Source organism: Mastomys coucha, unplaced genomic scaffold (genome assembly GCF_008632895.1).
Source record: "Mastomys coucha isolate ucsf_1 unplaced genomic scaffold, UCSF_Mcou_1 pScaffold12, whole genome shotgun sequence".
Taxonomy (NCBI): Eukaryota; Metazoa; Chordata; class Mammalia; order Rodentia; family Muridae; genus Mastomys; species Mastomys coucha.
The window spans coordinates 3055021-3079706 of NW_022196894.1; the positions used below are offsets into that span (position 1 = coordinate 3055021).

The following is a 24686-nucleotide window of genomic DNA, read 5'->3' on the forward strand; positions in this document are numbered from 1 at the left end:
TAGAGTTTAGGGTGCTTTCCTTCTGTGTGCATGGAAGTGAATCCTCTTAGAGTTTAGGGTGCAGCAAAGGAAAACCCAAAATTAGAAAGTGGTCTGAGGAGAGTTAGTGTCCATGGTGACATGAGAGAGCTCCCTGTGTGATACTCTGAGTATCTGCTTTCTGAGCTATTGCTGGAAGTTACACATCTACAGTTAATTTTAGAGGAATTATGCTGAATGAGGTATAGTTTTCTTCTATTAATTTCATTAAAAGCTTTTGTTCTTGTCATTTCAAATATTTGCATATTAAGAATAAACAGGATGCTGAAGAAAAAAAGTTGACTTAAGACTTGCAGATGCTTGAGTATGAAGAAGTTCAAAGAAACATAAAATAAAATATTATCATGCTAAATTTTCTCTCTCTCCAGGATTGAGCAAAGGGCACTTAAGATTCCCTTTGTGCCTTATACTAAGGGGAGGAGTGTCTTTGCAACTAAAGGTTTACATTTCTCCCTTTATAATCTGTACTGAAAATGTTTTAGTTGTCTTGTTAGGGAAAAGGACTTGGCCAACTTTGTTGTACTAAGAATTAGTGTGTTTCAGTGGGATATATCTCAAGGCTGAGTACTTGCCTACAGTGTACAAAGCTCTAGGTTCTTTTGTTCTTTTTTTCTCTTTTTTTTTACTAGATATTTTCTTTATCTACATGTCAAATGATATCTCCTTTCCCAGTTTCCCTCTGAAAAAAAGAAAAAAAAAACCTGTTAACCCCCCCCCCCCGCTCACCAACCCACCCTCTCCTGCTTACTGGCCCTGGCATTACCCTACACTGGGGCATAGAACCTTCACAGGAGGAAGGGCCTCTCCTCCCATTGATGACTGACTAGGGTATCCTCTGCTATACATATGCTGCTGGAGCCATTAGTCCCACCATGTGTACCCTTTGGTTGGTGGTTTACTCCCTGGGAGCTCTGAGGGTACTAGTTAGTTCATATTGTTGTTTGTCCTAAGGGGCTGCAAACCCTTCAGCTCCTTGGGTCCTTTCTCTAGCTCCTTCATTGGGGACCCTATGCTCAGTCCAATGGATGGCTGGGAACCTCTACTTCTGTATTGGTCAGGCACTGTCAGAGTCTCTCATGTTCTATAAGTATCACTTGAACCAGGTGTTCTCACACATGCTTGTAATAGCAGGTCTCATGAGGTAGAAGCAGGAGGATCTTACATTCAAGGCCATATTTTGACACACATAAAGTTTGAGATGAGATGGGCTACATAAGACCTCATTTTAAAAGGAAAAAGAAAACATTGTCAATGTCCTTAGAGTGAACTTGATGGTATACACCCTTAATTATAGAAGGAACAGCAGGGCCTCCTCTATGTAAACACCCAGGGCCTCACAGCTACAAAAGGGTCTCCTGCAAGAGGACCTAGTTGAGGACTGCCTTAGAGATCAAGGATTTCTGGTACAGACAATGCCAGCCAATCAGGAACTTTTGTTTAAAAGAGATGCTTTCTTGGGACCAGTGGGGTACTGGTGGAGTATATTAAAGGAGCTTGCAGCAATGTCCAGAGAGCTTGCAGTAGTGATTCTCATATGCTCCTCAAGACTCTGTTGTTGACTCTGTGCCACCTCACCTCCAACAGCCAGGGGCAGGTAGGTTGGGCAATGAGTAGTTCAGAGCACAGACAACACTTATTCTTAGCAATGAGGGGTCAGTATCTGTGAATTTTAAGCCACTTTTGTATACATATTGAATTCCAGCCAGCCATGGAAATATACTGAAGTCCCATTTCAAATTTTTTACAAAGTTTTTATGTGTAAGAGAGATGGGGGAGGGGAGACAGGGAGATGGAGAGGTGGAAAGAGGAAGACAGGGAGAGAGACAGCAAGAGGGAGAAAGACAGAGACAGAGAGAACAGATTAAATCAGTCATCCTGAAGTGGAGTTTGAGCCAAAATAGCTGAGTTGATTAGCCAACAAGAATCCAGAAAGAACTAGAAAGGGTGAGCTCATTCAGCAGTACATTTCAAAGGGGAAACATTCTAGGCCTAAATAAGACTGTATGGAGGCTAGAAGCTTCCAGGACTAGGCCTAGGTTAAGAGATGGATGTATTAAGCATCAGAGATGACAATTACAAGAGGGAAATAAAAATACTTTAACAGTAGCTCTTTGTCTTGGGGTTGGGGCTCCATGAGATTTTTCTCTGTCTACATTAGTGTGATGATTGGTTATACTCTTGTTTAGTTTTTGTTTAGGGAGCTAAATGTAATACCATGCTAGAGTACCATAAAGGCATTTTCTTGTCATTTCTAGGCAATTCAGTTTTATAGCAAATTTTATAGTCCTCTGGCTTTTGCAATATTTAAGATACCTATGAAAAGAAATTATTAAAATATGTTCCCTGTATATCATTGTCTCCTAATTTACTGTCATCTCTCTGCCCAAAGATGCAAGCTGTGATTCTTTGGAGGTCCTAAGTATCAGAGTTAGCTTGGATTGCTTTCTCCTGGGAAAGAGCAAGCTGCCCTAGAAGTGGCTCCTCCAGGCTTAGAAAGACCCTTTTGTAGGAGAACAGTTCTAGGGATGGAAAAAGGTAAGGGAAAATTTCTGGACTGTATTATTCAGAATATCAAACATACCTTATCATTTTTGGAATATTGAAGTAGTGGGTCCCCAGTGTAGCTTGTGTATAATCTTTATTAATTATATTTGCAAAACAAACATAGTAATTTTTGTTTTCTCAATTTACTTGTTAGAATAAGTTATTGGAAAGATAAGGAGATACTATTCTTATTGGAAAGATAAGGAGATACTATTCTTATCACAGTGGGACAGTAACCTCAGAGTCTTCCCCATGGCTCTTTTCCCACATGGATAAAAAGATACTCTACCAGACAAGGAATAACGTTCTTAAACTCACTTTGCTTATGAGTCACTCTAGGGATGTATTGTTTCTAAGAGTAAAAAAATAATTTGAGCTGAAAAGTCTGTTATATTGTTGTACTTGGAGGCTCCAAGCTTCCTTTTGGGACTTTGCATAAACAACCCCTCTTACAGTATGAAGTCATAGACAGTCTTAGACTGTCACTGCAATATAAGCTCTGGTTCTGTTATTGTAGATCTGTGATGCTGGCTAACGTTAATAAAGGTAAGGTGTAAATGTGAAAGCTACATAGACCCTAGAATGTACTTTGTTGCAATATTCTCTACAAATAGAAGCCAAGAGTAAGCCTTTTAAAATACCTTCCTGTTAAAGATGAAGAATTGTAGATTGGACTATAAATATTGCATGTAGTTGCTGTGGAACTTGGGAAAGGTGATGAGATGTCTACTATCAGGTTTCACGATGTATCCTTCCACTAGAATGTCAATAATGAAAGTGAACTATTCATTAGAAGAGCCAGATTCATAATCATTTGGTACACCAACCTTGCACATGGCTTAGTATGCTGTTTTGGGAGCCCTAGATGGGAGCCCTGTAGAATGCAAGGCTGAGGTCTATAGCCATTTACTTCCACATGTGCTACATGTGTATCTGTCACTATGACTTCTTGTTGAAAATTGTAAATTATATAGCATGTCCTTCATTTTCTAGTTCATCCCTCCCAAGTGTCTATCTGTCTCAGAAGTGATGTTTCAATAGAACTGGAAAACAAATGGAGAGATATAGCAATGCCTTTTTTTCTGTTTTATTACAACATTTTGTTATAATTTTTTTAAAATGGAGTTGAAAGAAGGCAATGACTGTATCTCAGTGGTAGAGTGCTTGCTTATCCTGTGTCAGACCCTACGTGCTATCCCAAATGCTGGACATTGAATTGTATACTGAACCCCTCTGTGTCCTTTATAGTTAATATGCTACTGTTTATGTTTTCTGTCACAGTTTCTGATATTCCTTCACCTATCATCCACCTATTATTTTGATACATTATAAAGCTGAAGACTTCTATTTTTAAAATGAAGACAGGTAAATACAGTTTTCCATGGTAGCACATGCCTATTACTATAGCACTCAGGAGGTTGAGGTTGGAAGATTAGGAGTTTGAAGCCATCTTTTCCTACATAGGAAGTTCAAGCTCAGACTGGGATACATAAGACACTGTTTAGACAACAACATGAGAAAAATAGACAGATACCCTTAAAGAGATCATCTGATAATTAAAAGTCAAACCAATAATCTCTAGATATTATTTCAAACATACACCTTTATCCATCTGGTCTACCTTTTACAGCTTCTAAATAATGTACACTGCTCTACTCAATCATGTATTCCCTACTATGTCAGTTGTCAAATTTCCAAATACCCAATCACCTTGAGCTCTGTGTCATTGTACATGTTTTCTGTTTAGCACTTTCCAGGATATTTTCACTTCTGACATTTTTATTTTTTGCTTGTCTTGAACTATACTATTCCACTGAGCCAGCCTGGAAAATATTGACACTTGTGGTTATGATTTTGCTGTGTGTGTGCTCGTGTATGTGTGTGTGTCTGTGTGTGTGTGTCTGTGTGTGTGTATGTGTGTGTGTGTATGTGTGTGTGATTTGTACTGTGCATATAGAAGTCAGAGTGTCTTTCTCAGCTCCATTTTTACGTTAACTTTTTTTTTGAGATAGGGTCTGTAACTGGACATGGAGGTCATCCATTTGACTACACTGCTTGGCCAAGAAGCTTCGGGGATACCCTGATTTTCTGCTTTTCCATAGCTGCATTAAAGATATATATTACAACACTCAATTTGTATATGTGTAGAAGAAAGTGAATTCCATGTTCATGCTTCTACAGGAAGCATTTTATTCACTGAACAAGGCCCCCATCTCAACCTGTACTTGCATCCTGATGATATTTCTTTAGTATAGCTTTTGAAGACATTAACAAGCATCTTGGAAAAGTATGTGGTTTACAGAAATGACCCAGCAGTGAGCAAGTTATAATATTCAGAAGATTTAGCATTGATCCCATCTTAGCTACCATAGACTTGTCACAGGCTATATACAAGAGATTAATTAGTGAATTAACTAATAAAATGCCATTCCATAGCAAGTGGTTTTTAGACAGCACTATTTTTTCCTAATGTCATTACAAAATTTTATTATTATGTGATGATTGAGAAAGACTCTTAATCTTGAATTCTGGCATTCATACCCACATATACACATGTATTCCTGCATATGCACATAAGTGGACAGGTACATAGAAAAACATGCACACCCGTACATCATACACAAAATATTTTATTTATATAATTTATTCATTCACTTTTGTTCTATTGAAACAAGTCTTGCTACATAGCACAGGATGGCCTTGAATTCTGTATGTATTTCAGGCTGGCCTGGAACTGTGCCTAAGATATCTGAGCACTGGAAATTCCAATATGCACACTACGCTGGGATGTCATGGTTCTCTTGGGCTGTTGGTTAACATTGTTGTCTAGGCATACCTATGCATTTTGGAGTGTATCAGATACCTCACCCATTTGTTACCTCACTTGAAATACATTTTGTAGTGGGACATGTAAAGTACACTCTTTGTTGTTAAACACAGAGCACATGCATCTGACTTTAGTCACTTTTCTTTAAAATAGGTACAGAATTGATTCCTGTCTAGTTGAGATGTCAGATAAACCAGTAATTCCTCATACCTTTGTGGAACCCATTCATCTAGTTTTAGTATTGACTCCCTTATTTTAGGAAGTCAGCTAAATTTTGTGGGGTTTTATTTTTACATATTTAGTTATTTGTTTGTTTGTGAGTGCACATACAAGGCTATGTTTGTGTGGAGGTCAAAAGAAACCTTGAAAGAGTCAGTTCTCTTCTTTTTAAAATCATGTGGGTCCCAGGGATCAAACTAAGGTCATCAGGATTGGTGGTAAGCACTCTTACTTGCTGAGTCATCTCAGTAGCCCCAGCAAGTCAACTTGTCAAAATTCCACATATATTAGGTCATCTTTAATTCATCTTTCTCTGTCCAGATTATTTCTCCTGGCAAAATATCCTTCAGAGTAACCCTTTATTTCTATCATTTTTATCATTTTAAAGGCTATATATCATTGCATTTTGTTTTATACATTTTACTTATGAATTCATCTTTTTATGGGAACTTTTGATCATTCTATATCTTGGCTACTATGACTAATGCTTCCCTGAAGAGTATACAAACATGACTTTGACATGATCTCCGTTCCTCTGGATATATTACCAGGGGGAAAAATGTGGAATCATTGGTAGATAGATTTTTAATGTTGTCAGGAGCTTTCATCCTGATTTCCTTGATGACCTTGCAGTATTCATTTCAGCTTCAGTGTCTCCAATTCTTATTGATTTCTATTCTCCACATCACTTGGTTGCTTTGAGATGCTGGGTGGCAGAATTTATATCCTATCTTCTTGATGGGGAGGTCTTAATTTACATTTCTTTGTCATTAGTGGATGATAGAGTTTTATTCATATATCATATAAATAGATAGATAGATAGATGGATAGAGATAATATCCATTTAAAATTTTTGTAATTATTATTTCATTTTTTTCTTCATAGGTGTTTTCCTTGCATGCATGTCTGTGCAGCATGTGCATTCCTAGCCCCTGCAGAGGCTCAAAGAGGACATGTATACCCTGGAACTAAAACCTGTTGTGAGGGTGTAGGTGCCAGGAATGGAACCTGGGTTCTCTGAAAGAACAGCTAGTGCTTCAACTGCTGAGCCATCTCTTCAGCCCCTAGATATTATTTTTTAGGATTTTATATTCAGGCTATGTTTTACTGTGTTTCTTCCTTGTTGTTGGGTTCCATAGTCTTCACATTAACTCCTCAGATATATAATTTATTTACATCCCTTCCTACTTTAAGTTGTGCCTGTTCTCATTGTCTGTTCTTCCATTAGTTTTTCCCTACCAGATTTTTAGAACCTAATCCAATCTTTTTGTCTATTTTTCTTCTATGTTCCTGATATATATATGTATCTTATATATATGATATATATATCATGATATATATGGTATATATATAAGATACATATATATATATATATATCTTACATTTTTAGGCCTTAGATTTAAACAGCTAACTTGTTTTTTAGCTAATGTGTGTGTATGATATAAGATAAGGCTCTGTTTTGTTCTTTTATGTATTAGATAACTGGTTTTCCTAGCACATTTTTTTTAAAAAAACAGGAGACTCTCCTTTCCTCATTGTGAATTTTTGAACCCTTTGGAAAAATAAATCATTTGAACTTAAATTTCATGTGCTTGTTTCCAAGCTTTCTCTCTTGCTTTTGATCATTGACTTTATCTTTACTCTGGTTCCCTGTTCTTGTTTAGAATTGCTTTATCATACATGTTGATGTCTGAGAGTGTGCTGTCTCTAAATTTGTTCATTTTACTCAAGATGATTTTGAGTTCAGAGTTTTGATGGTTCTATGTATACTTGAGCATTGTATCTTCTTATTCTCCATTCTTAAGTATTGAGAATACATGTAGACTGCTGTGGATGGAAAAGGAATTTTCACATTATTTCTTACAATCCGTGAGCATGATATATCTTGCTTTTTGTTTGTTTTTTCACTAGTTTTAATGTTTTCAGTATAAAGTCTTTCACCTCTCACCTCCTCAGCTGAAATTTCCCCTAAATATCTCATTTGTGTTACCTTTGTGAATACCATTAATTTTTCTTGCTGATACTATATTATTGAAGAATAAAGATGCTTTTGGTTTCTGCATGCTGATTTATATGCAACAAGTTTAATGAATATGTCCATTTTAACTTGTTTCAATGGAATCTTAAAAATATATATACATGTATGTGTGCATGTTCATATGTATGTATATATGCATTCATGTATATATGTACGTATATATGTGTGTGTGTGTGTGTATGTATGAATGTATGTATTACATGCTAGCATCTTTACAGCTTTTCAGTTTGTTCATTATTTCCTCTTCTCTTCTCATACCCTCATCCCTATCCCTTTCTCCTGTAACAAAACTTTTACAACAATGTGAGAAAATGATTAAAGAACATCAGGGAGATCGGTTAGGGTCTGTATCCATAGAACAAATGAAATGAGATGCCCTCTAGGTTAAGTGGTAGAAAGAAATGGACAAAGGACAATGGATTCAAGAGGCCTCTGGCTGAAAAAAAATAAGTTGGCAATAGTTTTCTTATGAAGATTTTTGTTGGAAGAAAAGTCTAAGGTGAAGAAGTCTCCTTTCCAGGCCTTTCATGGTAGGTCTTATCTTTTATTGAAGCAGAAGATACTAGATGAATGTTGGAGTTGGATCAAAGGTTGACAACATTAGTGAATACTAATTAAACAAATTGTCTTGGCAGGGGGCCCTAGATGTCAATTATATCCTGTTCTTAGCTTTCTTGAATTCACCCTGAGTGTCTAGTAGCTGGTCCTAATAATGATATCACATTTCTTTATAATCTCTCTCTCTCTCTCTCTCTCTCTCTCTCTCTCTCTCTCTCTCTCTCTCTCTCTCTCTTTCTCTCTCATCCCTTCTTGTTGTCCTTTTTATCCTTGATTCCCATCTTATTTTGAATGACTTATTAGAACAGCCCTTTAACTTTCCCTTTTACCTAAGGGATTACTTTTCTGAAGATTATAGAAGTGGGGGTTCCTTTTTAAAAGTGAATCAGCTGTACTCCAGTGAACTTACCTCCACTTCTTTTTCCATCAGTCCTTACAGAAACCAAACTTCATTATTTTCTGAGCATCTTAATGGAACTTTTGTAAATGCTCAATAAACATCACCTGTGGGGAATGCTTGTTTTGTGTGAGTCTTAACTCAGGTTATGCTTATTCTCCCAAGCATCCAGTATTGAATACTGATGTAACACCATGCTCCCTGGCCAAGCAAATGCTAAGTGTATCATTTGTGTAGGAAACAGACTCAAAGAATCCTAAAACAAGAGGCAGCAAAAAGAAGAGATGAACTCAGGTCTATTCCCACTGCTAAATCCTTCCTTTTTCTACATCCTTCAACTTACCAAGCAAAGTTTAACACGTTTCTATATACTTGAAATTCTATTCTGTCTTCTATAAATTCATAAATCAGAAGTGGCATACACCTTGGTAGAGAGAGTGACAACCCATCATAAGTCCTTAAGAACACAGCCCAAAGCACACTGAAATCTGAGAAGTTTAGATGGGATTTGTAGAGCTGTAGAAAGGGAGTTTTACATTGTCTCTGAATTGGTCATTCCCAGCGACAGTGTCATTGATGAGATGGGGGCAATCACAGAAAGCAGTGGCTTTTAAAAAACACTTTAGCTGCCAAAAATCTCATTCCAACTCTCTGGAAGACTGCTATTGTACCAAGTGTAATTCACCAGCCCAGTGCCTTTCTGGAAGTTGTGAAATTGGAGAGAGTTTCTTTTGTCCAAATGAATAAACACCACCATGATGAGCTGACTGGCCCATCCTGACTTGAGCTTGATTTGTTCAGACATCCAGAGTTTGTTCTTCTATCCTCTGAGAAAACTCTTTTCCTCTCCTCCCCACTCCTCTCTTCTCTCCTCTCCTCTTGTCTCCTCTCCTCTCGTCTCCTCTCCTCTCCTTTCCTCTCCTCTCCTCTCTCCTCTTCTCCCCTCCACTCCCATAACCTCCTCTCTCCTCCTCTCCTCTCCTCTCTTCTCTCCTTTACTCTCTTCTCCCCTCCACTCCTATCCCCTCCCATCCTCTCTTCTTTTGTCTCCTATCCCCTCCCTCCTCTCCTCTTGTCTCTTTTCTTCTTTCCTCCCCTCCTCTCCTCAACTACCCTTTTCCTCTATTCCCTTCCTCATCTCCCTTCCCTCTGCCTTCTCTTCCTTCTCTTCTCTTCTCTTCTCTTCTCTTGCATTCCTTTCCCTTCCTTCCTCTATGGTCTCCATCTCTTTCCCACCCTTCTCCTTCCTTCCCTTGTCCACCCCTTCCTCATTTCCTCATCTCCCCTCTTCTCATCTTTCCACTCCTCCTCTCCTGTTCCCTCTGTTCTTATCTTCTTTTCTCTCCTCTCCTTTCCTCACTCTCCTCTCCTCTCCCCTTGTCTTCTCTTCTTTTCTCTTCTCTCTTCATCTTCTTCCTCAACCTTTCTTCTCTTTTCTGTTTTCTTTCCCACCCTTCTTTCCTCTTTTTTCTCCTCTTTCTTTCCTTCTTTATTGTTTCCTCTTCTTATATGTTGTTTCCTTTCCCCCCTTTCTCTCCCTTTCCTTTTCCTCTCTCTATATTATTGGAATATATCAACTGGTCCCAAACTGTAATATCAGCCGGTCCCATAAATAAACAGACTGCTAAACATTTTTTCTCACAACTCTTAATCAGTTATCATTATCCATAGAAAACACACACATATAGAGACTGTGCTCACTCTGATTATAGTATGTATCTTGGATTGTTTTGTTTATCTATCTAGACTATAATCACCCAGCTCTATTTTTCTCTGAGAAATTATCTCTTTACTGCAATATATGATCTTAATGTGTCTGTCAGTGCAGATGCCCAAAAGGTGAAAAAGTCTCCTGGGGACCATGCAGACAATTCGTGACCCACTCCTTCCCTCAGATGTATTAGGACTAGACACAGATAGATATATCACCTAAGCTGTGCCCACCACTCTTTCTCTCCTGGGATTCTAACTCTTTAAAATAATGACTCAGGGAATGGCACAGTCCTGGTATTTAGTTCCTTGTTTTATGATACATTTTTATGGGTCTTGATTCTGTGAATGGCTCCCTGGCTCCATATAAATCCTCTGCTTAAAAAAATGAGTTAGTCTGCCACTTACAGCCAGAGAACAACCAGATAACTCACTAAATACCATTCCAAATAGAATTCAACAATATTTTTGTACACAAGATGCCCTTACTGAAAACAAGAAGTAGGTGACACCAGGGGTTAGGAAAGCTCTGTAGAGATCATCTTGGAGAAAATCAATGTGGAGTAGAAGACACATTAAGATCATATATTGCAGTAAATATGTTATGTGGCCTGTACACTCCCTTGGACTGAACTGAGGAAAACATGATAAAGGACAGTGCTCTTTTCTGAAGTATCCTTCCATTCTGGATGCCTTGGGGATGCCCAACAGTTTCCATTCATTGAATCAAAGGAAGTGAGTATTTTTACGGAGAATGTGGCTTACTGAATTGGGTAAGTGGTGAAGAAATTCAAATTTTGAAACAACACAAGAGACTCCCCAACACACACACACACACACACACACACACACACACACACACAAACACACACAAACACAAACACAGGTGCAGGATGAGTTTCTCAGATTGACTTTGAGCTACCTGTAGAGAGAAAAGATATTCAATGTAAGAAACTGATGAAAGAGAGATTGGGTAAGAATAAGTACAAGTTCTATGAGCTTAGGAAGCAGGTAAGAAACCATAACATAAGCCTGAGTAGGAAACCATTGGTCCAAATGTTGTTGGTGAAGACACCAGCAAACACATCTGGGAACTGAACTGTGGTTCTTCAGATGTTAGGCAGCAAAAGTTCCTCTTAAAGCACACATGGGTGTCCACTGGAGCATAGACAGGAGATGCTTGATTCATAGAAGAAGGATGCATATGAGGCATACTGAAAGATCTTTCAGAGTGCCCAAGTGCAACAGTTCACTTAGGAAAGTGATTGAGTTCCATGTATGTGGCCCTAGGTTTGAAGCCCTGTACCAGAAAAACTGGACATGCTTTTTGCATACATATAATCTCAGGATTAGGGAGGATCTTAGAGGTAAGATTGAGCTCTTAAATCAAACAGAGCTTCACTCATATTCAGGCATGTCATCAGGGATGACTTCACTTCTGCAAGCACACATGTATACATAGGAGAGGTCCATCAGTAAAGTGGTTAGTGTAAAAGCATGAGGAATTGAGTTTGCTATTTATAACTCAATGGACTAAAAAAAGGATGTCATGATTGTAGTCACTTATAAACCCAGTACTGGGAAAGGAGAGACAGCTGGATCTTAGAACTTGCTGGCCAGCCATCTTTGCCTGCTTGTTGTATGCCAGATCAGGGAGAAAACCTGCCTCAGATGGTGGATGATATCTGAAGAGCAACAGCAAAGTTTGGTTGTTTCTTTGAACTCCACACGTACCTACATACATATATACTGGCACTCACATGCACCTACATACATATATACCTGCACTCATTTGGACTTGCACACACATGAACCTATACATGTGTACACATTCATCTTCATATGCACATATGCACACATACAGAACACTCAAGCTCTGCCTGAACTTCAGAGTGCATAGCCATCCAATCACTCAGTTTCCTCTGGTCCTAAGCAACTCTCTTCCATTCTGTGCAAGAAGCCCTCATTATAATTCTAACCATCTCATAGTGTACTATTAATAATTACTTGAGAAAATTCAGGACTTATCCAATTTATCAAAGCTAGATCTGTTTCTATAAGGATAATAAGAAAGATAATATCTCTCTGTAATACCAGGGACAGTGTTGAGCCTCTATAAACAAAATATCAATAGACCTTCAGGTCTTGTATAGTCTTCTGCTTTTTTTGTAATTTTATGTTTATTATAATTTATTAATTATTTAACTAATAACAGGTATTTTTGTTTCATATAAATAAATTTACATTATACATGTTTGTAAATTATAATTGATGAGCTTTATTAGCTATACATATTAATGAATTTTATTTTCATAATGTTATAAGTTCATTACATGTAGCATTTGAGATCCAGAGTTGTAGCAATTGTGAGATAGCGAGATAACTTAATATTTTTACATTTATCTTTCTTTTCTCTCTCTCTCTCTCTCTCTCTCTCTCTCTCTCTCTCTCGCTCTCTCTCTCTCTCTCTCTCTCTCTCTCTGTGTGTGTGTGTGTGGCATGCTTTTGGAGAGGTCAGAGGACAACTTTGGAAAGCAAGTTCTTTCCCTCTGGTGTGTAGATGCTAGGGATTGAGTTTTGGTTGTTAGGTTTGGTGACAAATGCCCTTAAATGCTGAGCCTTATCAGCTCAGAATGTAACAAACTTTCTCATTACTGAGAGCATTCATTTTTGGTTATTGTACTTTTTTAATAATTTCTTTATTTACATTTCAAATGTTATCCCCCTTCCTGGTTTCCCCCCTCCAGGAAACCCCCTGTGCCATCCTCTCTTTCCCAGACCTACTTCTCCACCCTCAATTCCCCTCTATACACCATCTCCACTTACCTACTGAAGGCCAATCTCGAGTGATGTTATTATTTATTGTTGCAATACTGGCACATATTTACCTACACATTGTGTATATGTGTGAGCCTGTGTTTGAATGTATGTGTGTGTGTGAGTGTTAATGTTTGTTAATGTGTTTGTGTTTGAATGTGTGAAGGTACCTCTATGTACATGTGTGCATGAAGACTAGAAGACCACCTCAGACATGGTTCTTTATGTTATACACATCTTGTATTCCACTACAGATTCTCTCTTTTGACTTGAAAATTACCAAGTATGTTAGGGTGGTAGCCAGTGAGCCCAGGTACATTCTTGTGTCCACTTTGCTATTTCTTGGTTGACCTACTATGATAGCCTGTCTGTCATACCCACATGGAATTTTAACATGTTGGTGAATTGGATTTCCATTCCTGGTGGTTCTGACCTCACAACTATAGTCCTAGCCCTCAGGAAGAAAGTTTTGACATGACAGTGAATATACCAAGTACTATTTTCTTGGGAATGACTGTATTATATCAGACTACCAGGTGGCTAGATGCATGTGCATGGAACTTCCTTCTGGGACTAAAATGCAGGGTAATATATTTCTGACTGACAGTCTGCCAGGGATTAGGACACTTCTTCATGGATAAAGATGCTAAGCTGTCCTTTATAGGTAGTTCCAGCCTTAGGGTCTCTTGATAGTGATAATTCAATTTTGTGTAAGTTTTTATGGGAGATTTATATGCAGTAAGCCTCTGTCTTGTGGAGGAAGCTTTTCTTAAGTTTACTTCTGACAACAACAATCCTATTATTGACTCTATCTCTAACACTCATGAATAGCTTTCTAATGTGATTCATGATAGACAACAAGGGCTAAGCTGTCCAGGAAGACTTGTCTTATATTGTCTACAGGCACCAGGTCTTCAATATCCCATAGTGATCCTCTATTAGATGACCTGGAGCTAGTTGAACTTGGAGTGGTTGATACACTTCTTGTGCCCACTTCTTATCACAAGATGGGAGTGAAATAAGCTCAGATGCCACTGTGTAGTGCTGTTAAAATTTCTAATGCTTCTCCTCCCTCCTGCAATATATTTTGCCTGCATCCTCTTCATTGAAGATAAGGTGTCTTTCCTCACTCCAGGTCTGTAATCATGATCAAATGATTTAGTTGACCAATAAAGCATGAACAGACATAGTCCCAACATAGGCTGGTCATGTTCAGTACCTCCCTGTGAGGTTGTCTCTTCACTATCCTAGAGATAATCTTCAGAGGGCACAGACCACAGATGATGATACAAGGTCCTGACCAGTACTCACCCAAACGCTAGATGCTAAAGCCAGTCTAGATCAGCTGAACAGATTCAGAACTGAGAGAGAAATGCTTCTTATTGGATGTTACTGAGAGATTTCTGTTTAGGTAGATGTTTAGCTAATAGAAAGTTTAGTAAATTTTGAATCCTAGCTCCATCCATTTTCTTAATTCCTTCCTTTCTTCTTTCCTCCCCCATTTCCATGTTTCTATGCATCTCTCTCCTTATTTCTCTTTGTCTTTGTATCTGTGTGTGTGTTTCTGTCTCTGTCCCTCTCTTTCTGTCTTTGTCTTTGTCTCTCTGCCTCTGTCTTTCTATTTCCCTCTCCCCTCTCTCTCCCTGAGACTGAGACTTATTGAACCTAAGATGCCTTCAACTTTTCTATTTAGTCAATAGTGACCTCAATACCTACTCTATCTGCTTCTACCTCCAAAGTGTGAAGATTACTGGACTGTACCATTCCACCTGAGTTTGCAGTTTTGGCATCAAAGCCATAGCTTTGGGCATTCTAGAGGCAAACAATGTGCCAAACTGAGCCATATCCATAGACCCTGCCTACAATTTCTGATTGTTCTTCTGTAATTTTCTAATATTAAATGACACTTTCATTTTTCCTCTACTTTGTCTATAACTTATCACCTATGATATAGATATTTTGCTCATTCACAGCTTGCTCATTTAGTGAAGTGCTTGTGATTTTTAGTTTACCTCTGGAGAACTCTGCTTCATTCAATTTATGTGTCCTGAGTTTGACTGAAACTTTTCCAGGCATGGACAGGCATAACCATATCACATGATCCAACTTAATCTAATGAAAGGGAATCTCAGTATTTGACAAGCAATTATTGAGAAAAATGAACTTTTCTTCTTCTGGAGGTGCCTTAGTTTCTAAGATCCACCTCTCCATGATAGGTAAAGCTTACAGTGAACAGACCTACCATTGAGGCAGAGATACAGATGACAGAGACAGACATCTAATAGTAGTAAGTAACTTGAAGCAGCTGTGCTCCTAAGTGGAACGCTGTTGTGATTTGAATAAGAATATGGAACCATAAGCTCATATATTTGAATGTTTAATCACAAGGGGATAGAACTATTTGAAAGGACTAGAGGTTTTAGAACATGTAACCTTGGTAGAGGAAGCATGTCACTAAGGATAGGCATTGAGGGTTCAAAGGTCCATACAAGGCCCAGAGTCATTCTCTCTGCTTGCTGGTCAGAGTGTAGCTCTCATCTACTTCTCCAGCTGATGACTGTATGCCACACTGCTCTGTGCTACGATGATAATATTCTAAGCCTTTGAAACTGTAAGAAGACACCCAATTAAATGCCTCAATCATTATGTCTCTTCAGAAGAACAAAACAGTAACTAAGACAGATGCCTACAGTTTTCCAATTTATGAACCACCCAGGCCTACTGTGGATCAAGTTCAGTTCATATCGAGTATTGAACCCCCAGATAGTATCCTAATACTCTGAGGCTTTTGCTTAGAGATAAACATCTCCTGCTTCTGGTGTTCCCCATTTAGCTTCCTGTTCCTATGAGGAGAGTCCACAGTTCCTTGTAGAAGCAGGAGATTGCTTATGTTTGCATTAATGATTAAATAAAGTGGTCCATCTACCAGAAGCATATGTAGCTTCTGCATGGTTTATGCTGAGAATGACACATTTTAGAAGCCCCCAAAAGTTATGAGATGTAATAAGACAGAAAATGCATTTCAGAAAAATAGGCTTACCTAAGAAACATGAATATGTGACCCAAGTCTTAGTGTTTGGGTCCATTTCTCAATTTTAGTCTTCCCTACTGGTAGCACCTACATCAGGGCCTGCCTTTCAAAACTTGCCAAGCCAGCAAGGATGTGTACATGGGGTAGTGATAGGATCTTGTATTTTCTCTCATCTACTTCATCATCAAGTAATTTGTCGACAGCCTCATGGGCAGAGAGGTTTACTACTGCTGCTCATCTTCCTTTGCGGTGGGTTTTAGATACATATGTAGACATCTAGTAGGTATGAAGGAAACTGGAGGTTTAACCAAAAGAAACCAATGAGTGGACATATATTTATGGACTGAAGTCATTCTAAGGAAGTTATGGAGAAGGTTCCTGACATTCATCATCAAGTAATTTCCATTAATGATTAAATAAATGTGCCACAATGTTTTGTTGGTTGTCCTAGGTTTTTTGTTTGTTTTGTTTTGTTCTTTACTTTTTTTGTTGCTGTTGTTAAATATCCTGACTAAAAACAACTTAGTCAGAGAAAGAGTCCATTTTATCATACAATTCCAGGTTATGCTTCATCATTATGGGAAAGTTAAGGCAGCAAGAACTTGAAGTAATTCTTCCCCTCACAGTCAAGAGCAGAGAGAGAAGGAAAGCATTCTCGGCTTCCCATCTACACTCAAGCATCTCCCTTCAGTTCATGTGCCTGGGTTGATGATAACTTTTCTAGCAGTTGACTTGAACTTGCCTAGAAATCCCATCACACACTTAGCCTTGTAGCTCTTTCAGAGTTGGTTTCTTCCAAAATCTAACTATGTCTATGATCATGGGCTCCTATGTACTCTCCTCTCATGAATACAGTATGATAATGGAGCTAATATAATTGGGGTTTTCTTTTAATTATTGTTATTGTTGTTGTTTAAACATAAATTCATGACAGAGTGGTAGAAGACACCAAGCACATCATCCTGAGGTGAGTGCCACGATGACAGACAAATATGTGATAGAGAGATGTGTCCTATGGGAAAGTTGGAACTGGAGACATAATGGTGGTGCCAGGTATGAGAGAGAGGGGTGAGGTTGACATGCTGTCATTATCCAGTAGGGTTTGTAAGATGGGCAAGAGTGGAGGCTGGAGATGTGGTAAGATTCACTTTCAGGATTGGACCACCTTGAAGGACCACTGAGGTCTGCAATGCCACCAGAAGCCATGGTGCTTTCTTTGGTCCCATGCTGCTGCCTTAAGCTTTAATGAAGCCTGACATCTATGTAGATGTATGCAATCTATGCTGCTGCCTCATGCCTTGGTGATGTCCTTGGGTTTTTCTGCCTTTGGGGTGGGGGATGTTGATGTGAGTGACATATTTAGCCACGTAAGGTGGATGGTCTGTTCAGCCATTGAGAACCACTAGTGGGTCAGTGGTCCACATACAGCCAGAGGCTCTGTTGTTGTCTGTAGCCCATGTTACCACAAAGCCCATGTAGATATTGGATGTCTGTAGTCTGAACTGATGATCTGAACATGCAGATGTTCATGGGCATAGGAGAGCTGGGAGAACTGGACCCACCCCTTGTGAGACAGCTGTCCCTTTTCCTCGACAGTAGGTGCAAGATGGCTCTGGTGGTGGCATGGGTATGGGAGAACTGGCTCCATTCCTCAGCGATCACTGCATGGCTCTTCTTAGTTGATGGTTTCTGGCATAGATGCATGTAGAGAAAGACTCATCTGCCTTGGAGGCTGGCCACTAAGCATTTGACCATGCTCCAGTGAGTATATGGACAACACAAATGGACTTCTTGTTTCTTTTTGTCCCCATTTCTTTTTCTTCTTTTTTTGAGTGAGGGTTACAGAAACATAGGAAGACTGAGACATAAGCATGATTGGGGTACTACATGATGATGTGAGATTCCCAAATAACCAATAAAAATAAACTCATAAAATTGAATTTTACAAAACCATTTTTCAATGAACAGTTCAGTATTACATAGTATAGTTACAATTTTCAGTACCCACTAGTGTTATTTAGCTTTCAGATATTTTTATCAAAGTTTGATGCCCTTTAGGGAAATGTTCTCCATGTTTCTTACAGTCTCTGGCAACATCTAATGTATTTTTTCAATCTCTATAGATTTGTCTAGTGTAGGTAGAGTTGTTTAACTTAATGATTTCCAGATTTATTCATGTTCAATGTGTCATTACTGCATTATCATTTATGGCTAAGGATATTCCAGACTATGGACATACCTCATATGCTTATCTATTCATCTACTGATGAAGGAGTTACATCAGTTACCTGACTGTTGTGACTAGTGTTCAATGGTTCAATGAACACTATGCTATATATACTTGTTTGAGTCCATGTTTTCAATTTTTTCAGATACACACAGGAAGAGCCTTATTAGCTTATATGATCCATTCTATATAAGTCTTTAGGAAAGTACTTATATGTACTCACTGACGTTATCTTGTTTGACTGTTATTACAGAAATGTACACACTGCCATATATTCTCTATGGCAAAAGAGGAACAAATGGATGTGTGGAGCTAAGAAATGGTCATCAAACTAAGGGCAACTCCAGATACATGTCTATATAATCTGGGGTTTCAAGTTTGTTTTTTTTTAATCACTAGTGGTGTTTAGCTGAGAACAATAAATATAAAGGCTACTAGTGTGGTGATTGAAAGAGGTTCATGGTTGAGTATCAATCAGAGTGAAGTGATGGGTGATGGCTTTTCCCCATGCTCACTTTCTGCCTTTTTATGTACCAGTACTATTTTTTTTTTTTTTTAAGAAACATACACATTACTCTCTGCCTGCTGATTCTCAGCCATTCTCTGGCCTGCTCCTGTCACTTGTAGGAATTTGGCTGTCAGGGAAGCAGCCAGCAGGCCATTTTAAAAGCTACTGCAAACTTTCATTGCTAACTTGTACTTGGAGTAACTTTCAGAGAAAGGGTTATAAATAAAATGTGCGCATCAATCTGGTCCTCGCAACAGGAATGCAATTCCACGCTGTGGTTACAGATAAAACATGTCTTGCCGTGCACAGTGAGCTCTTCGCCTTGCTTGCTTTTTATTTCCCATCACAATCTAAGTTATGGCAGATGAAACTGCTCACAAGGTGTGGGCTCAGGCAACCCCATTGTAGTCCACACTTGCGCACTGTGGTGTGTTTTGGAAGGGCCAACTTTGCTCTCTTTGCTGCTCTAGAGAGTGGGGATTGGTTGCAGAAATCCCAGGGAAGGGTGGAGTCTGGTTAGATTCTCCAACTTTGTTCAGCCTTTTGGGACCAATAACGAAATCTTAAAATGCTTTGAGACTTAAAATGTCTGACAGAGAAAGTTTTGTGAAGATTACATATTAGGGAGCTAAGGAGATGGGTTAGTTGATAAGGTTCATGCTGTACAAGCATGTGGACCTAAGTTTAGATTCCCAGAACTCATAAAATGTGTGGCAGTAATGCATTTGTAATATGGCATTAAGTACATGGAAAAAGACATATCCTTGGGCTTACTTCCCAGCAAATTAGATGTTAGGGTTCAAGCATCACTGAAGGAAGACCCCAAACTCAAAGAGTAGCCAAAATCAAAGAGCATTAATTATCAGAAATTACCATTCATCAAATTGGCAATGACTTGAGGGGCTTGCAGACCCATTTCATGCAGGGCTAGGGGAATTTTCTAGAAAGATTAGGTAACCTCTAATATGATTGTTAGTTTCATTATCTTTAGTGAGACCTTGAAGAATTTTGGAATCCAGCTCAGTTCTGGCCTTCTAATCTCATATATCTAAGTGTCCCAGAAGCTGGGCTATCACTGATCAATGAACCATTGTCAGTGGCTTCTTCCAAAGAACCCGGATTGTTTCCAAGGGAATTGAAAATTTTTATTTTCAAGTTCTTTGGACCTTTCACAGGGAGCTCTAGATTCATTTAGAGATCTAGTTTCCAAAAATATGAAGATGAGCATAGGATGACATTCAATGTTGACCTTCACATGTTCTCTCTCTCTCTCTCTCTCTCTCTCTCTCTCTCTCTCTCTCTCTCTCTCTCTCTCTCTCTCTCTCTCTCTCTCTCTCTTTCACACACACACACACAGAGACACACATACACACACACAGAGACACACATACACACACACACATACAGAGAGAGAGAGAGAGAGAGAGAGAGAGAGAGAGAGCCTGACTAACACAGAGCATATATTGGTACTAGAATGAATGAAAGATGCTACTGCTTCTGTGGATGACTCTGAAAAGCCACTGGAAGGATGGTCCTTACCTATTAATCAAAATGCAGATCTGCTGTTAGAATTGTATATTGTATTTTAATTTCTTGTACATAATCAATATGAATCTAATACTACTATGGAACACATATGGAACCTGGTATGTCCCCACATACTACCACATATAGAATGTGGCTGTAGTCATTTTATGAAGCCTGTGGCTGGCAGCAGACACGGCAAAACCTTCAGCCTTGTCATGCTCAGACCATGGGACTTTCTTAACTCACTTGCTCATATCAGTGGGACTTTCTTATCTTGGTTAAGATAAAACCAGGTTTATCTGCTGAGGCAACTCAACAACTCTGGATTTTACTTTTAAAATAAAATTAGGTTTTACTATGCTAAATACATTTTAGTTATCATATTATAAGCATACCAGGTAAACAGTGTTATGATAATGAGGAATTCTTCACCTACTGTTTTCACATTTATTTTTCTTATGGTTTTCTTTTCCTTTCAAAAGTCAACAAATTTTAAAAAATATTTTCCTTGAAGTTGACGTTTTAAAGTAGATATTTTAAATTTTGTAGTAACATTTCAAAAGTATTATATGTAGATCTTAGAGAAATATTAACAATTCAGCAGTGAAATAGTTAAAAATCACATTGTTCCCTTTTCCCCATCCGACCTTGTTTTAAATACTTTGGGCTTTGTTGTGACATTAGGCTTGATGGAAACAACTGGTACGTGTGTGTCAGGGGGTGTGGATTGTGGTTTCAGAGATTTTGTACTCTAATCATTTTGAGCCATGTGTTTGGCTGATATCATGGCGGCTACAGTGTGTTGCACAGGTGGCCTTCTTTTCTAAGAGCCTCAGAGTCGGAGAATGCTAAGGTTTGCCTTTTCTCTTCCCTCTGCTTCTTTTGCTCTGAGCCTGCAGCACATGAAACTGTTTCCACAGTACTCCTCTTCCCCTAGTGAACACCACCAGCAAAGGTACCAGACCAGGGATGTGTCCCACCAGTCTCCTAACGTATCCTAAATGCAGCTATGTTGTGGATCAATGTTACCCATCTCTTCCTCCCTGCAAGGCAGCATTACACACAGCACCCTGTGTTTTCTGCTTCAGGGTCCCAGCACAGTTCAGCTGACATGATTGCTCTCAGAGTAAAGACTGCTTAGCAAACTGTAGAATGTTTACTCTCCAGGCCCTTTCCCACTAGACACCAGAAGCACACTGCTCCTCCCACATAGGTGTTGCCAGCCACAGCCACTCACCTCCTGGTAATAGAATCACCATGTCTGAGAATCATATTTCGAGACATTTAAAAATACACATTTCAAATTGAAGACTTAATGGAAAAGTCACAGATTATTGAGCACATGGGGAGTGACGTGGAAAAGAAACAAAAATTAATTATAGAAAAGGAACTAAGTGCTTGGGTAGAATAGGCAAGTGAAGCATACAAATTGAACTCTATTATCTTTTTCTGAATGGTCTGTTTAGATTTGGAAGTCCTAAGTACCAATGTAGACAAAGCATTCTTGAGTTCTGTTTGCTCTTCCTGTTAGGTTATTTCTCAGAGAGTGGCCGTTTATCCTTAGTAACAGCACAGAAAGCACATGTCCTAGTTCAATAGCACAAAGAAGGAAATCAGTGTGAGATGGAGAGTTGGGGAGGGAGGCAGGCAGTGTAGACAGCAAGCGCCTTGGGATCCAGGAGCACTCAGTTAGCAAAGGTTGGGGGAGATATGTGGTTCTGGAACTCAGGCAGATATCATGATGGAGGTCTTTGCAAGTTTGGTAAGATTGAATTTAAATCCTATTATGCTTGCTACTAAGCTTGAACACACACACACACATACATGCACACACACATGCACACACACACAATTAATTAAGTAATTAAATAAACAAGTAAGTAAATAGATATAATGTAAATTCTCCTATGCAGTAAAGTATGAACCTTGTGAGATCTGAGTTTGCATATCTATAAGAAAACTGTATAATTTTTATGTGTGAGGAGGTAGGAAGGATCCTCAAGAGCATGGTTGGGCTGGTGGTTAGTTGTCCTCCTTCTGTCTCTTTGCAAAATGACCATGTCCTCTAACACCTCCTCATTTCATTCCTTTTATTGGGTATGTAGAAGCCATTCCCTACATTAATATCATAGAATGACTAGCCAGGGCACATAGCAGAGTCTGTGACATGAGAGCTGGAATCTAGTAAGAGATCAATAATCGCTAACTGGAACAGGCTGAACTCCTATAATCTGAAACTCTAAGATCACCGAAGTCCCAGCCTCTGAAATCTTTCCTTGTTGTTAATTTCACTACTTCCTGATAATTTCACTACTGTGGTGTGGTGAGTCTTGAACGTAAGGCTTCATGCCTATGAAGCAAGAACCTTGCCACTGAGCTACAGCCTCAGTCCCTGAGACCTTTTGAAAATCAACATGACATAAGTAAAAATGACAAATCTGACTCATATGAGGAGTCATACTGAACATGTAATGCAATGAAAACATGTAAAAATGAGCTTCAGTTTATGTGTATAAAGATTATGAGAGACATTTTGGATATATACATATATACACATACACACAAAAGTCACACACACAAATGCATATATACATATATATATGTATATGTATATATATACATATATATACATATGTATACATGTATATATATATATGCTTTTAAATATGAGTTCAAACTCCAGGATATGTGTGTGTATGTATACTATATTTATACATATATGCATTTATATACATATGCCTATATGCACACATAGTAAATAATAGCAAATCTGGAATATTCCAAGGAATTCAAAAGAGAGAGTCTCAACATACACTGTTACCATCAGGATGATGTCTGTGGAGTGCTGACAAATTCGAAAGGAAGAAACGATCCCAGTACTTTTCTTGGAGTGCACTGAAGAGTCTCATGAAGAGCAATGGCAGACACCCCGCTTGCCTGTTCTGTCTCTTTTCCTGCCTCTTTACTTCTACGCTTTCTTTCTTTCTTTCTTTCTTTCTTTCTTTCTTTCTTTCTTTCTTTCTTTCTTTCTTTCTTTCTATTTAATCTTCTCTCTCTTTGCTATAATCCTCAGAGCTCAGGAGAGAGAACGAAGCCTAACACAACATGATTTATTTTCCCCACACTCCGTTCTGTTTTAATAATTATCATATCGACTCTGAATTTATTACAGTACAAAGATGACTTTATATGGAATCTCATGAATTTAAACATTAATGTAAGATAAATTAGTTTTAAATTGAATTCCTCGAATGAAATTGAATGTGTTTCTGTACGATGAATAAGGAATTTTCCAAATAAAATCTAAACCTCTGATGTTTCATTTTGGAAGCAGGTGGAAGAAATATGTGGGGATATTTGATAAGGTTGAAATATGATTACAGTGCAATAGATTAGTCATATGCTATAAGCTATTTTTTAAACTGGAGAGAAAGCATTTGGGATACAGTTCAGTAGAGAAAACAAGATTTCTATGTATACCTTTATTAAGTCTCATTACTAGCAACTAAACATAAGCAGTTTGTACAATATTTCTTTAAAAAGGACAGGGTTCCTTACATTTTTAAGAATCAACTTCCCTAGTTGTTGTTGCTCTCTCTCCAAGCATGACTACATGTGAGTGTGTATGTGTATGGATACATGCATATGCAAAAGCACAGCTGTGTACATTTACATGTGAAGGCCAGTTGTTATTCTTTTAGTATATGAACCACATCATTTTATGGGACTGGTTGTTGTTGTTGTTTCTTTGCATTTTTATGTTACTAGAAGTCATTTTACTGCTATGATCCTTTAACCAAACAATCGTAGTAGATTTCCCATAGGTCCATGTCCTATCTAGCCCCAGGTTCTTGGCCACTTCAACAATGTCAGGTATTAATCCCAGCTCATGAAGTCAGCCTAAATCTAGTAAAAGAATGGTTGGTTACTCCCAAAATGTCTGCCATTATTTCAGCTGTATATCTTGCAGGCAGATCACTGTTACAGGTCACAGGGTTTGTAGCTGGGCAATAGTGATGTTTACCTTCCTCCTCTGGTAGCATTCAGAGTAGAAGTGAAGTAAAATATTATTAATTAATTAACATCTCAATCACAGCTTCCATTCCCTCGACTCCTTCCAGTCCCCACTTTCACCTCCCCTTTGCCCCATTCTTCCCCTCCTCCCTTTCTCCTCAGGAAAAGGGAGGCCTTCAATGGATATCAACCTACAATAGCATATCAAGTTGCAGTAAGACTAGGTGCAT

The 24686-nt window shown here is 38.5% G+C and overlaps 1 protein-coding gene across 7 annotated transcripts in view; it reads left to right on the forward strand.

Annotated features, from left to right (window-relative positions):
• The window catches only part of Rbfox1 (RNA binding fox-1 homolog 1), a 1556838-nt gene that overhangs the window by 750600 nt on the left and 781552 nt on the right, over positions 1–24686 (forward strand). The gene's annotated exons all lie outside the window — the stretch shown is intronic.